The sequence below is a fragment of the Micromys minutus genome (genome assembly GCF_963924665.1).
Source record: "Micromys minutus genome assembly, chromosome: 13".
Taxonomy (NCBI): Eukaryota; Metazoa; Chordata; class Mammalia; order Rodentia; family Muridae; genus Micromys; species Micromys minutus.
In genome coordinates this window covers 12,764,900-12,771,090 of record NC_137982.1, presented here as the reverse complement: position 1 = coordinate 12,771,090, position 6,191 = coordinate 12,764,900, and the positions used below count along the sequence as shown (strand labels likewise).

The 6,191-nt window shown below is 37.9% G+C and overlaps 1 pseudogene across 1 annotated transcript; it reads right to left on the bottom strand.

Moving 5' to 3' along the window:
• Positions 1-316: 316 nt before the first annotated feature.
• Positions 317-919, bottom strand: LOC308428842 (large ribosomal subunit protein eL13-like; annotated as a pseudogene). The gene has a single exon. The product of its transcript is annotated as a large ribosomal subunit protein eL13-like (transcript).
• Positions 920-6,191: the final 5,272 nt, after the last annotated feature.

Genomic DNA, 6,191 nt, shown 5'->3' with positions numbered 1-6,191 from the left:
TCTGACTGTTGTGAGGTAGAATCTCAGGGTTGTTTTTATTTGCATTTCCCTGATGACTAGGAATGTTGAGCATTTCTTTAGTTATTTCTCAGCCAATCAATATTCATCAGTTGAGAATTCTTTGTTTGGTTCTGTACCCCATTTTTAATAGGATTATTTGATTCTCTAGAGTCTAACTTCTTGAGTTCTTTGTATATAGTGGATGTTAGACCTCTATCAGATGTAGGATTGGTAAAGATCTTTCCCAATCTGTTGGTTGCCATTTTCTTTTTTATTTTTCTTTATGGAAAATTTGTTGAAACTTTCCAACTGTGCATTACCATTTCTTTTCAACATCTTGCTCTACAGCTTCCTTTGCCCTTTTTGCTCAGATGGTAAAGAGGCGGGCATTGGCACAGGCCATGAGAAGACTGGCAAACACCTTAAAGTTCTCTTTTTCTGTGATGACTCTGGCCTTTTTCTTTTCATACATATTCTGGATGGGCAGCACAGGTCCTGTTAGCTGGGTGGCCAGTTTAAGTTCTTCAGCAGAACTGTCTCCCTTCTTTGGAGCAAAAGGCTTCCTGGAAAAAAGTACGAGCTTGGAGCCGTGCTCCTTTAGGCTCTGCACGTTGGCCTGCAGTGATTCCGTGGATTTGTATTGTCTCCTATGGTCCACAGAGATGCCGATGATGCGAACCATTTTGGATAGCAGCCACCCTGGGTTCCTCTAGGCTGCCGTGCCAGCCCGGACCTTGGTGTGGTATCTAACTGCAGGGCACCTCACAGTGGGCTTGATGGGACCGGACATGGGATGAGGGGCAATGCTGCGTGCTTTCGCCTGCCGGGCTTTGCATCTGCGGATCTTGCGTGCTAGCTGGTTGAACCAAGTGTCCACTGGCTGCTGCCAATCCTTGTGGAATTGGGGCTTCAGGATCATGCCATTCTGGCTGGGCGCCTTGGCTGCCTCCTGTACAGGAGAGTGGCCAAGCGAAAAGGCCGTTTTGTTCTTTTGACAGTGTGCCCTTTGCCTTACAGAAGCTTTGCAATTTCATGAAGTCCCATTTGTCAATGCTTGATTTTAGAGCATAAGCCATTGGTGTTCTGTTCAGGAAAAATTTCCCCTGTGCCTATATATTCTAAACTCTTTCCCACTTTCTGTTCTATTAGTTTCATTGTACCTGGTTTAATGTGGAGATCTTTGATCCACTTAGACTTGAGTTTTGTACAGGAAGAATGGATTGATTTACATTCTTTTGCATGCTGTCAGTTGAACCAACACCATTTGTTGGAGAGGCTATCCTTTTTCCATCGAATGTCTTAAGCTCTTTTGTCAAAGATGACCACAGGTGTGTGGGTTCATTTCTGGGCCTTCAGTTCTGTTTCATTGATCTACCTGCTTATCTCTGTAACAATACCATGTGGTTCATATCAAGGTTGATCTGTAATATAGCTTGAGGTTAGGATGGTGATTCCCCCAGCAGTTGTTTTATTGATGAGAATAGTTTTCAATATTCTAGGTTTTTTATTATTCCAAATGAATTTGCAAATTGGTCTTTCTAATTCTATGAAGAATTGAGTTGGAATTTTGATGAGAATTGCATTGAATTTGTAGATTGCCTTAGGCAAGATGGCCATTTTTACAATGTTAATCCTCCCAATCCATGATCATGGGAAATCTTTCCATCTTCTGAGGTTTTCTTCAATTTCCTTCTTTAGAGACTTGAATGACTTGCTTAGTTAGGGTCACACCAATTTATTTTATATTCTTTATGACTATTGTGAAGGTTGTTGAGTCTTTAATTTCTTTTACAGCCTGTTTGTCTTTCAAGTAGAGAAAGGCTACCGATTTGCTTGAGTTAATCTTATATCCAGTCACTTTGCTGAAGTTGTTTGTCAGGTGTAAAAGTTCTCTGGTGGAATTTTTGGGGTCACCTAAGTATACTATCATATCATCTGCAAATAGTGATATTTTGACTTCTTTCTTAGGGAACTTTTCTTCTATAATTTGTTGAAGATATTTACTGGGCCTTTCAGATGGGAGTCTTTGCTCTCTTCTACACCTATTATCCTTAAGTTTGATCTTCTCATTGTGTCCTGGATTTCCTGGATATTTTGGGTTAGAATCTTTTCGATTTTTGTATTTTCTCTGACTGTTGTGTCAATGATTTCTATGGTATCTTATGCTCCTGAGATTCTCTTCCATCTCTTGGATTCTATTGGAGATGCTTGAATCTATGACTCCTGATGTCTTTCCTTGGTTTTCCAAATTCAGGGTTGTCCCCTTTTGCGATTTTTTTCATTGTTTCTATTTCTGGTTTCAGTTCCTTCACCTGTTTGTGTTCTCCTTTAGCTCTTTAAGTGATTTTTGTGTTTACTCCTAAAGGGCAACTAATTGTTTGTGTGTGTTCTCCTGTACTTCTTTAAGTGTATTGTTTATGTGCTTCTCAAGGCCCTCCATCATCATCATGAAGTATGATTTTAAGTCTAAATCTTGTTTTTCTGATCAGTTGGGATATCCACAGTTTGTTGTGTTGGGAGTACTGGGTTCTGATGTTGCCAGGTTTTTTTTGTTTCCATTTCTTAGAGTCTTGCACTTGCCTCTTGCCATCTTGTTATAGGTGATGCTAGGTGATCTTATTGTCTCTTACCGGAGCTTCTCTCTCCTGTAGGTCTCTAGGCCCGTGGTCTCCAGAGGGAAATTGTTCCTAGTTTTCAGCTCTCTGGGTAGGTTGTGAGTTTCAATAGCAGTGCCCAGTTCTGACATAACTGGGCCAACTCCAACCTTGGGCTGGAAGCATTTGTTTTCAGGCTGCACCGCCACCTGTGCCCTGAGAGTTCCAGGTAGACTTTCTAGGGATAGACAGTGGGGAGGGAATGTGGACTCACCCCTGAGCTCAGGAGTGAGAGCCCTCCTGCCGCTCTTCTGAGCACCCATCAACCTGCAGGCATGCCTCCAGTCCTGATGAAACTTGAGATCTTTCCATCTTCTGAGATGTTCAATTTCCTTCTTCAGAGATTTGAAATTCTTGTTATACAGAACTTTCACTTGCGTAGTTAGGGTCACACCAAGGTATTTTATATTGTTTGGAGTATTGTAAAGGGTGTCTTTTCCCTAATTTCTTTCTCAGCATATTTGTCCTTTAAGGAGAGGAAGGTTACTGATTTGTTTGAGTTCATTTTAGATCTAGCCACTTTGTTGAAGCTGTTTATCAGATGTAGGAGTTCTTTGGTCGAATTTTTGGGGTCACTTAAGTATACTATCATATCATCTACAAATAGTGATATTTTTACTTCTTCCTTTTCGATTTGTATCCCTTTGACTTCCTTTTGCTGTCTAATTGCTCTGGCCAGGACTTCAAATGCTATAGTGAATAGGTAGGGGGAGAGTGGGCAGCCTTGTCTAGTTCCTGATTTTAGTGGAATTGCTCCAAATTTCTCACCATTTAGTTTCATGTTGGCTACCGGTTTACTGTTTATTATGTTTACTATGTTTAAATATGGACTTTGAATTCCTGATCTTTCCAAGACTTTTAACATGAAGGGGTGTTGAATGTTGTCAAATGCTTTCTCAGCATCTAGTGAGATGATCATGTGTTTTTTTTCTCTGAGTTTGTTTATATAGTGGATTATATTGATGTATTTCCATATACTGAACCATCCCTTCATTCCTGGGATGAAGCCTACTTGATCATGGTGAATGATCGTTTTGATGTGTCCTTGGATTCAATTTGCAAGAATTTTCTTGAGTATGTTTGCATCATTGTTCATGAGAAAAATTGGTCTAAAATTCTTTCTTTGTAGGGTCTTTGTGTAGTTCAGGTATGAGCATAATTGTGACTTTGAATAATAAGTTTGGTAGTGTTTCTTCTGTTTCTATTTTGTGGAATAGTTAGGAAAGTATTGATATTAGGTCTTCTATGAATGTCTGATGGATTTTGCACTGAACTCATCTGGTTGCTGGACCTTTTTTGGTTGGGAGGCTTCTGATGACTGCTTCTATTTCTTTAGGTCTTATGGGACAGTTTAGATGTTTTATCTGATCCTGATTTAACTTTGGTACCTGGTATCTGTCTAGAAAGTTGTCCATTTCCTCTAGATTTTTCAATTTTGTTATCACTCCTTTCATTTATGATTTTTTAAATTTGGATAGTCTGTCTGTGCCCTGTAGTTAGTCTGGCTGAGGGTTTATGTATCTTGTTGATTTTCTCAAAAAACAAACTCTTGGTTTTATTGATTCTTTGTATAGTTTTGTCTCTATTTGGCTGATTTCAGCTCTGAATTTGATTATTTCCTGCCATCTACTTCTCTTAGGTGTATCTGCTCCTTTTTGTTCTAGAGCTTTCAGTTGTACTGTGAATTAACTAGTATATGCTCTCTCCAGTTTCTTTTTGGTGGCACTCAGAGCTATAAGGCTTCTTTGTTCTGCTTTCATGTTTTTTTATAATTTTTGGTATGTTGTTATTAATTTCTAAAAAATTTCAAAAATTTATTAAATTCTGAAAAATCCTCAAGTTTTTTTTCTTTCTTCCTTGTCCATGTTATCACTGAGTAGAACATTGTTCAGCTTCCATGTACATGTAGGCCTTTGTTGTTTTTGTTGTTATTAAAGACCAGTCTTAGTATTTTGATCTTATATCTGTTGAGACCTTTTTTGTGACAGACTGTATGGTCAATTTTGGAGAAGATACAGTGAGGTGCTGAGGAGAAGGTATATATGTATATTTGTTTTAGAATGTAATGCTTTATGGAGGTCTGTTAAATCCAATTGGTTCATAGCCTCTGCTAGTTTTACTGTGTTTCTGTTCAGTTTCTGCTTCCATGATTTGTCTGTTGCTGAGAGTGGGGTGTTGAAGTCTCCCACTATTATTGTGCATAATGTAATATCTGCTTTGAGCTTTAGTTGGGTTTCTTTTATGAATTTGGGTGCCTTTGTATTTGGAACATAGATGTTCGGGATTGAGAGTTCATCTTGATAGATTTTTTTCCCCCTGTGATGAGTAAAAAGTATTTTTCTTTATCTTTCTTGATACCCTTTTACTAAAAATCTATTTTCTTCGATATTACAATGGCCACTCTAGTTTGTTTCTTTGGATCATTTGCTTCAAAGGTTTTTTTCCCTAATCTTTTATTCTGACGTTGTGTCTGCCTTTGTCTCTGATGTGAGTTTCCTGTATACAGCAAAATGCTAGATCCTGTTTATGTATCCAGTCTGATAGTCTATGTTTTTTTTTCTCTTTCAACTCTATTTAAAAAGAAGAGAGAGATACATGTACATATTTTTAAAGGCATTTTGGCATTTATGTCTTTTTATTGGGGTATTGAGTCCATTGATGTCAAGAGGTATAAAGGAATAGTGATTGTTATTTCTTGTTATTTTTGTTGTTAGAATGTATAATTATGTTTGTGTGCTTTTCTTCTTTTGGTTATGTTGCAATAAGATTCTTTTCTTGCTTTTCCTAAGGTGTAGTTTCCCTCCGTCTGCTGGAGTTTCTTGTAGAGGTGGATTTGTGGACAGATATTGTGTAAATTTGGTTTTGTCCTGGAATATTTTGGTTTCTCTGTCTATGGTAATGAAGAGTTTTGCTGGTTATAGTAACCTGGGCTGGCCATTTGTGTTCTCTTAGGGTCTGTATGACATCTGTCCAAGATCTAGCTTTCATAGACTTCTTAGAAGTTTAGTGTAATTCTTATCCATCTACCTTTATTTGTTACTTGTCCTTTTTCCTTTACTGATTTTTTTAAACATTCAGTGTTTTGATTATTGTGTGTCAGGAGGAGTTTCAATGTTTTCTATGTTATCTTCTGATCCTGAGATCCTTTCTTCTATCCCTAGTAGTCTGTTGGTGAGACTTGCATCTATTACTCCTGATTTCTTTTGTAGGTTTTTCTATCTCCAGGGTTGTCTCTTTTTGTGTTTCTTTATTGCTTTTATTTTCATTTTCAATTCCTTAACCTGTTTGGTTGTGTTTACCTGTAGCTCCATAAGTAATTTTTGTGTTTCCTTTTTAAGTGCTTCTAGTTGTTTATGTGTGTTCCTGTGTAATTTTTAAGGGAGTTATTTATGCGCTTCTCGAGGACCTCCATCATTATCATGAAGTATGATTTTAAGTCTATATCTTGTTTTTCTGGTATGTTAGGATATCCACTACTTGCTGTGGCAGGAGAACTGGGTTCTTATGTTGACAGGTTGTCTTGGTTTCTATTGCTTA